Source organism: Carettochelys insculpta, chromosome 4, assembly GCF_033958435.1.
Source record: "Carettochelys insculpta isolate YL-2023 chromosome 4, ASM3395843v1, whole genome shotgun sequence".
NCBI lineage: Eukaryota > Metazoa > Chordata > Testudines > Carettochelyidae > Carettochelys > Carettochelys insculpta.
In genome coordinates, this window is record NC_134140.1 from 73,203,720 (window position 1) to 73,213,092 (window position 9,373).

A 9,373-nucleotide genomic window follows, 5' to 3' on the forward strand; every position below is an offset into this window, starting at 1 on the left:
GGACAGTGCTGCTATGCAGCACCATGTCCTGGCTTGTGCGAGGTTAGGGCTCCAGGGGCAGGAAAAGTTTCTGGGAGCTTGCTATTGCTCGCAGGAAGTCTCCTGCTGTTGGCTACGATATTTTGGGGGATTAATTCAACTGGTCGCCCTCAATGAAACCCCCCCAAAGCCCTATCAAGGGACCAGTGGGTTTGCTGCTGCTGGGGAAAAGTCGCCCCGGCAGCTAAGATACTCTGCGGGTCTGCTTCAGTTACTTCAACATTTCATCTGGTTCTGCAGCCGCAGACCACAGCACCCCCATCGCCAAAAATATTTTTGGGATCTTGCTGTCCATTGCAGACACCTGGTGCTTTGATATTTCTGTTATAAAAATCTCTTTCCTGACATTTCCTATCTGTCTTCATGCTGTGACCTCATGAAAACATATGGTGGAGGGCTATTTGAGATTCCTGTTTCCACTATAAGCTTGGTGTATAAGATTTCACTGCCAGCGCCCGCGTTGGCAATGTCTGTATAGTGAAGAGGGAAGACAAAGATCTTTTTCCCTAGACTCTTCTATTGGCTTTCTTCTAACTTTGAGAATTCAGCCTGTCCCTGTGGTATTTTCAGGGATCGGATGCAATCACGGGAGGAGGGACAGTCAGCGGATGGCCAGTTGAGAGCACAGCCTGTGCACAGAAGCCTTATAGTGCACTGGAAAGCCCAAGAGCTTCCCCTCAGCAACTCTCTTTTTTCAAAAACTTTCCTATCTTCCCTTTCATCAAGCTTTTCAGGGTCCTTGTAATATTTTCAGGGATTAGATGAAATCACGGGAGGGCGGACAGTCAGTGAATGGCCAGTTGAGAATTCAGTTACAGAAGAAAGATTTCTGTTAACTTTTTTGCCATCTCTGTGGTGGCCCTACTTTTCCTTCCTTCTGACTGGAAAAATGGACGTTTGCTTAATATGGGAGGGGGAGTGAGGAAAATGCAATATGGGAAGATGTCAAAGACCAGCGATAATACTCAGAATGCTATGGGGATGAGGGAACTGTGGGATGGGTTCCCACAATGCACTACTGCCACAATTGATGTTTGGCAATTGAGTGTGGCAGCAATCAGTCGATTTTGGGAGGAGCAGTAGGGAGGTGAGGATAGTCAAAATCGAATTTATAAATTCCAGAGTTTACAAAAATCGATATTAAGAAATTTGATTTTACCTCTTAGTGTAGACACAGCCTGAGTTTCATGCTGGTTGTTTCCTTATTATTTTGCCACTTGGGAGGTGGTGCAAGATGGTAAGTTTATTCCACTAAAGCTCAACCCATGCATGACAAATCAGCTTGCCTTGAGGCAGAAAGTGCCACCTGAATAAAAGTGTGCTCTTGCCATTGTCTGGAATCAGTGTGGCTAGTTTCACACTTGGTGATGTGGGTTGCAGGAAGGCATTTTAATTTTCGAACTAAAAGTTTTAATTCAAGGTGAGACTGATGGAAACAAGGCTGCAAGGGATACCACAGATTGCTTCTGGAATCTGCAAAAGAATTCTCCTATAAATAGAGCGGATAACCCATCAAGATGATGAGAGAACTCCCTCCAGTGGGAGATTTATTGCCTGAACTCTTCTTGAAATGGTTCTTCTCACAAGTGTGTCTCCTTGGCAGCAAATGCAGTCATAAGCTATGAATGCATTCTGCTCCCTAGCAGACACCTTTTGCCCTTGTACAATAAATCCACAGGCTTTTTCCCTTAAAATAAAACTCTCTGAAGCACATTGTGTTTTGCTTTTGAGAGCTGAACTCTGTAAAAGGAGGCTGCGGATGTTAAGCAGCTACAAAAGGCTGGGATTCAGAAAAGAGATAGAGGGCAAATATTTTTAGAACTGTGCTGCGTCTGACCTATCTAGGGTGTATGAGAGAGGAGGGATTAAGAAGAGCACAGGAGCCCTCCCTCTCACAGGACAGCTGTGATATGGCTAGCAAATGGAGAGACTGTTCCATGTTATTTCTGGCAGTTGTACTAGCCTCCCCAAAAAGGGTGTCTGTAGTGGCTTGGGAAGGGAGCATGTGCTGCACTCTCACCAAGTGTGGCAGAGCTGGGAGCTAGAACATGCCCCTTTGCACCTACTACTGTGTGGGTAGTGCTGTCTGTTATGCTAGATTTATGATCAACTTGATTGGAGTGTCAGGCCATATAGAACAGCGTATCTGTCAGTAATAAGAGGAAAAAGCAGTCAATGCTACTGGACTGCTTTTTTGTTTTGATAGTGTACAGACTAGCACAGCTCCCTCTCTGTTACTGTTCAGTAATGAAAGGGTATGTCCTGTAAAACATGTCATGTCATGTCATGTGCATTCTAACTTTTATAGCTCTTCTTTTCTTGGCAACACTCACGTAGCTACCATACAGCACAGTTCTGGGGATAATTTTCTTTGTATTTTAAATGTATTTCTTCATTCGATGCTCTGCCCTTTAAGAGTGATGGCTTGACAGCTCTGAAGACTGAAACCCTCTCTTTAGGTGTAGAACAGGTATGTGACAAGCAGCAGCAGTAGTAGTTTACCCACAATGCTCCAACGGTGGGTTGGAATTCCACGTGAACCCATTGTATTTAGACTGTGCTAAACAGTTTTCTGTAGGTCAATGTGCGTCACAAGTACTGAGGTCAGGATCTCAAGTACTTGACGTAGAGCTGAAAAGCTCCATATCTTATTCCTCTGCAATCTGTGGTGTATTTAGGTAGCTCACTGAAAGGAAATTTAATTGTGTTTATCTGTTCATTGCACCTGTAAATACAGATGATCCTTGCTTGTTGCAAGGCAACAGTAATTTTGTTTCCATTCAGAGGTAATTATTGAAAGGGGTTGTTGCTATTGTGCTCTCATGGTGGATTGTACTTCTATCTGTTGCCTTAATCTGAAAGAAGTCACCTAGACTGAAAAATACGTGTTTTGCTCAGTGTACGTAGGAAAAATATAGCAACATCCAGTCCTCATTGTTCAGTGTCCTTTGAGCAGAAACCAAAACAAATTAAACACCTTCCCCTTAAAGATGGCCTGCTGAATTGGAATATACATGACAATTCCCTCCATATCTGATAGATATAAAATTTAATCTGGAGATGAGAGAAGATTCTGATGCCTTTTAGGCTATGGCTGCACAGTGCCCTAAACCTGAAATGAACTGCACAATTTGTGTTACGCAAAGTGCGTATTCTATTTTGAGTTAACTTCAAAAGAGATTATTTTGGCATTTTGCACTGTTTATGCAGCACCAAATGTTGAAATGCTCTGCTATTTCGAGGCACCCCTTACTCCTCCTGCAATGAGGTGTACAGGGATGCTGAAATAGCATGCCCGGTGTTTTGAAAAATATTTCAAAATAACAGGAGCATTTTATAGACATGGAATAGCCATTTCGGGATACAGAGGTATACCAAAATCTCTCTTCAGTGTAGACATAGCCTTATTGATTAGTGGAGGATGCATGCTTTATAACAGTGTAAGATAGATAAAAGACAAACTAAAATGCGAGGGCTAAAGGGTTCATGAATCCACATTTTATGCTGTGTGTTAGTAATCTGGCTCTGGAGCAAAACATTTATTTATCTTCTTCCTTGCATTACTGCTTAGTGGTGCAAGCAGCACTGGAGATGTGGTTGGTGTCTGCTACACGCCGCCAAATCAGGATGAGGAGGTAGATGAGGCTTTTTTTGGACAACCGAGAGAAGTTTCGAGATCACAGGCTCTCGTTATCATGGGGGACTTTAATTACGCTGACATCTCTTGGGAGACCAATATGGCGGTACACAAGCAGTCCACGAAGTTTCTGAATAATGTTGGGGATCACTTCTTGGTACAAGTGATGAAGGACCCGACCAGAGGTCGTGTGAGGCTCGACCTGCTGTTTACAAACAGGGAGGAACTAATAGGGAAGGTAGAGGTGGGTGACAACTTGGGAAGCAGTGATCATGAGATGGTAGATTTCAGGATCCTGACCAAAGAAAGGAAAGAGGGCAGTAAATTACACACCTTGGACTTCAGAAAAGCAGACTTTGACTCCTTCAGGAACCTGATGGGCAGAATCCCCTGGGATGCTACCATGAAGGGAAAAAGAGTCCAGGAAAACTGACAGTATTTTAAAGGAAGCCCTATTGAAGGCTCAGAAAGAAACCATCCTGATGCGTAGCAAGAGAAGTAAATATGGTAGGAGACCAGACTGGCTTACTGGGGAAATCCTTGGAAAACTTAGGCACAAAAAGGGAGCTTACCGAAAGTGGAAACTTGGACAGATGTCTAGGGAGGGATATAAAGGCATAGCTCAAAAAAAAATGTAGGGCAGTTATCAGGAAGGCAAAAGTGCACTGGAATTGCAACTCATGAGGAATGTGAAGGATAACAAGAAAAGTTTCTACAGGCATGTTAGCAAGAAGAAGGTGATCAGAGAGGGCGTGGGGCCCCTCCTGGATGAGGGAAGTAGCCCAGTGACAGATGATCTAGGGAAAACTGAAGTACTTAATGCTTTCTTTGCCTCTGTCTTTACGGACAAGGACAGCTCCCAGACTAATGCAATAAGTGATGGGCTGTGGGATGAAGGTAGACAGCCTTTGGTGGGGAAAAACTGATTAGGAGCTATCTAAAAAAGCTAAACGTACATAAATCCATGGGCCCAAACCTAATGCATCCAAGGGTTCTGAGGGAGTTGGCATATGTTGACGAACCCTTGGCTGTTATCTTTGAAAAGTCATGGAGATTGGGAGAGATCCCAGATGATTGGAAAAAGGCAAATGTAGTGCCCATCTTAAAAAAAGGGAAGAAGGATGATCCAGGGGACTATAGCCTGGTCAGTCTTACATCACTCCCTGGAAAAATCATGAAGGGGCTCCTCAAGGAAGTCATTTTGAGGCTTTTGAAGGAGGGGAAAGTGATCCAGAATAGTCAGCATGCATTCATGAAAGGCAAGTCATACCTGACCAATCTGATTGGTTTCTACGATGAGATAACTGGCTCTGTGGATAGGGGAAAAAAAATCAATGGATGTGATTTATCATGACTTTAGCAAAGCTTTTGATACAGTTTCCCACAATATTCTTGTCAGCAAGTTAAAGGAATGTGGATTGGATAAGTGGATGACAAGATGGATAGAAAGCTGGCTAGAAGGTTGGGCCCAGTGGGTAGTGATCAACGGCTCGATGTCGGGATGGCGGTCGGTTTCTAGTGGAGTGCCCCAAGGTTCCGTTCTAGGTCCTGTTCTGTTCAACACATTTATCAATGACCTGGATGAGGGGTTGGATTGCACCCTCAGCAAGTTTGTGGATGACACTAAGCCAGGGGGAGAGGTAGATATGCTGGAGGGTAGGGATACGGTCCAGAGTGACTTAGACAAATTGGGAGACTGGGCTGCAAGAAATCTGATGAGGTTCAATAAGGACAAGTGCAGAGTCCTGCACTTGGGCTGGAAGAATCCCAAGCATTTTTACAGGCTGGGGTACGACTGGCTCGGTAGTAGTTCTGCAGAAAAGGGCCTGGGAGTTGTAGTGGATGAGAAGCTGGACATGTGTCAACAGTGTGCCGTTGTAGCCAAGAAGGCTAATGGCATATTAGGTTGCATCAAGAGGAGTGTTGCCAGTAGATCCAGAGAAGTGATTGTTCCTCTTTATTTGGCTTTGATGAGGCCGCATCTGGTGTACTCTGTCCACTTCTGGGCCCCCATTTATAGGAAGGATGTGGATACACTGGAGAGGGTCCAGCGGAGGGCAACCAAAATAATTAGGGGGCTGGAGTACATGACCTATGAAGAAAGGTTGAGGGAATTGGGACTGTTTAGTCTGCAGAAGAGAAGACTGGGGAGCGGGGATTTGATAACAGCCTTCAACTTACTGAAGGGAGGTTGCAAAGAGGCTGGGGAGAGGCTGTTCACAGTGGTCACAGGTGGCAGAACATAGAATAATGGTCTCAAGTTGCGGTTGGGAAGGTCCAGGTTGAACATTAGGAAAAACTTTTTCACTAGGAGGGAGGTGAAGCGTTGGAATGGTCTACCCAGGGAAGTAGTGGAGTCTCCATCCCTGGAGGTTTTAAGTCTCGCCTCAACAAAGCCCTGGCTGGGCTGATCTGATGGGTTTGGTCCTGCCTAGGGCAGGGGGCTGGACTTGATGGCTTTTTTAGGTCTCTTCCAGCTCTATTGTTCTATGATTCTCCCATTAAATGGAGTCCATATTATCAGTCCTCTCACTTCAAAGTACTTTGTTGAACGCCCTATGCTTTATTTAATTTTTGAATGTGATAATAATAAAATTAGTAGCAGGAAGGCACAAAGCTCACATTCTTTGATTGAATGTCACTGTCGCTTAGATAGCTGGCCTTTCTTTTAAGTCCTGCGTTTCTGAAGGGTTATGTTTGTGTGTATTCAAAGTATTGTGCTTCTGTGTAGATTGAGCGTGGTATAAATTACTCAGCACTCAGCTAATGGAAAGATAATTGCCTGGCTCTGTTGGTAGTTGCTGGCCTTCCTTTGAATTTAGCTTTATGGGGATAGTGGCTGACTGAGACAAGAGACATTCCTGGAATATTCAGTGAATATCACATTGGTGTACTCAATTGGATTTACTCCCCCAAGGCAGGTTGGTCTGGGAGTGTTCAACCAAGAGTAAAATATCTCTAATATAGTCTTTGCCTGAGATGTGAGCACTGAGATGTAAGCACCAGCCTTATGGTGTGTGCCAGGAGTTACAGTACTTTGGGCACATGGGAAATCTCATGGAAGTGAGATTAATATTACAGTGCTCAAACCAGAAGGTACCAATGTCATCTAGTCCAATTCCCTATACTCATGGCTGACCTAGATATTATCTAGAGCATTCCTTTCAGGTGTTTTTCTAACTCGCTCTTAAAAAAATTAAACTCCAATGATTGAGATGGTCAGATTGTTCCAATTCAGAATTTTATTAACAAAACTGTTAGTTTCTCAGTCCATGCTGATGTTGATGTTTTGAGGTTGATGAAATCCTAACAAACTATTTTAATGCAGTTTCTCCATTGAGAAGTCAGTGGCAGCAGATCAGCTGTGACAAATGCTGCACCATACTAAACAGATTTTTTGAGGATCAGTGGGGTTCATCTTTCCATCTCACATCTTCAGAGCCCACACACTCAGCCTCTCAGAATCAGAAAGATTCAGACTTCTCTTTTTAGCATTTAAAGGCACACACAAGGCTTAAAAGCATTAGCACATGTCCCTGCATGCACTTTTCCACGTACAGTAGTGATGCCAAATTTCCTATGCCTGTAGCCCTCTCCAATTTCCTCTTGTATCTTAATCTGCAGGGAGGGACAATGCCCTGGTGTGTGGAGTGTTGGTGTACTGTTAGATCATTACATGCTCCTTCCAGGAAAAGTTGTTTATGTCTCTGCTCTCCAGTTGAGGTGAGTTCTTATAGCAACCACATTTTCCCTACAGAAATGTCTATTGTTTTTCCACAGTGTCCCACCTTCTGTACAGAAATTATATAAAACCCAGTGAAGCAGAAGGGATTTTTTTTTAAAGTTGGAGACCTGTCCATATTTAATTTTCATGCTGATTAATATTGTTACAGAAATAGTGTGATCTGTGCAAGAAATCACTCTTATTAAGCTGCTTGCTGTTATATAAGCCCACCCCAAAGGTTTCTTTAAATGCTTGTTGTCAAGCAACACATTAAAGCAATAGAAGATTATTATTCAAACAGCACAGAGTTAACCTGTGGGACTAATTTCCTTAAGATATTGTAGAGACCAAGGGTGAGATCACCTGGTGCAGCAGATATGGTTGGTTAACTTTCTAGTACCCAAGAAACCATTTCTCAGTCCTAGGAGTCTGATGGGGTCCAAAGTGACTCCGAGCACCATTTATAGTATTTATAAAGGAGCTGCTTTGATTATCAGCATTGCTAGAACTCCTTATGCTCTAACTCTGCTCTCAGTTCAAACCAAGGTACTTCTTATAGCAGTGGGGAAATAGCACAGGGCTAACTATGCCCACCATTCACTAAAACAAAGGTTTCCTCAGCTGTTTTCACCCCTTCATTTTGTAGAAAATTTAACAGTCTTGTGGGCCTATTTGCCTCAATGGTCCAGTTACGAGATTCAGAAAACAACATATAGCAAGAGCATCAGGCACTACATTTGAGAATTGTAGAACATTAACTCTATGTGGGATTATTTTATTTACCTGAATTATTTTCATCAGGGTCACTGTAGATGGAAGCCAGGATAAACAGGGAGAAAATGACAAAAGCCAACAAGATGAAAGCTGTTTCAAGGTTTGTGAATGGTAGCTCCATGAACTGTTAATTCTTCTTCACCTAAAATAAAATGTATGTGTTAGTTGACATACTATAGAAAAAGTCTGGTATGACGAGTAGAACAGCCTGGTTTTCAGGCAGGAGGAGATAGATCCTGGTCAAACTGGTTGAGTGACTTCAACTGTTTGTTCTCAAGGGGAAGGCAAATTCCATCCCACTTCATGTAATACATGGTAAACTGTCTCATTCTCTCTCTATGGCACCTCTAAAGCCTGACTCATTCTCTTTTGAGAACAGCATTTATAACTCCCAATAATTGAGAATAGATACAATGTATTTTAGTACAGGGAAGTATTTCAGGGTCCCATACGCTAATAAATAAAATCTAGTTTAGAGAAAAAAATGTGTCTTGGCAGAGACAACAGGAAATAGCATTTCCTAAAATTAGGGCAGAAAGTTTAATATGTAAGACGAAAAACCTAAGCCCCATGAACAGTGGAATCAATCGGCCACTCCTGAAGTCAGTGGGAATTCAAAAAGCCTAAACACCTCACTAGACTTAATCTCAAAAGGCAACCCCTGTTCTCAGAAGCCAAAGTTTCTAATTAATTTGTGGTATACATCCTCAAAACTGCTGAGGCATATTTGAAAAGCCAACAGAGGATCAGAACACAAAAAGAGGAAAGTCTCCACTTGCTGACTATGGAGACTTGGTATGTCTATTCCAGTGGTATCTTATTTTCGGTGGTTTCAAAATCACTCCTTGTTAAAATAAATGGTTATTATTTTACTTAGTATTTAAAATAAATAAATAAATAGCATGGAGATGAGCTAGTATCTCTGGCTGCGTCTACATTGGCAAATTCAGCTGGAATTGTACATTGGCAGCACTCTTCCGGAAGATCCCAGGAGCATCTACACACAAAGATTGTTCTTCCAGAAAGAATCTGGAGGAATGTGGCGTCTCCTCTGGAGTCCGGACTCTGCTCCCATTTCAGGAAGAGTGTCCTCTTCCAGAAGAATCCTCTGGAAGGAAGTGTGTAAACGCTCTCTGAGCCCCTCTTTCGAAAGAGCCGTCTGCTGTGGTGCCTGCCTTAGGGAGTGTGGAGATGCTCTA

General features: G+C 43.0%; 1 long non-coding RNA gene across 1 annotated transcript in view; it reads left to right on the forward strand.

Moving 5' to 3' along the window:
* Positions 1-8,308, forward strand: part of LOC142012582 (uncharacterized) — a 96,795-nt gene extending 88,487 nt beyond the window's left edge. The window contains exons 2-3 of the long non-coding RNA XR_012645403.1: positions 7,301-7,399; positions 8,202-8,308. This is a non-coding gene — a long non-coding RNA (uncharacterized LOC142012582). The remainder of the gene's footprint in view (positions 1-7,300; positions 7,400-8,201) is intronic.
* Positions 8,309-9,373: the final 1,065 nt, after the last annotated feature.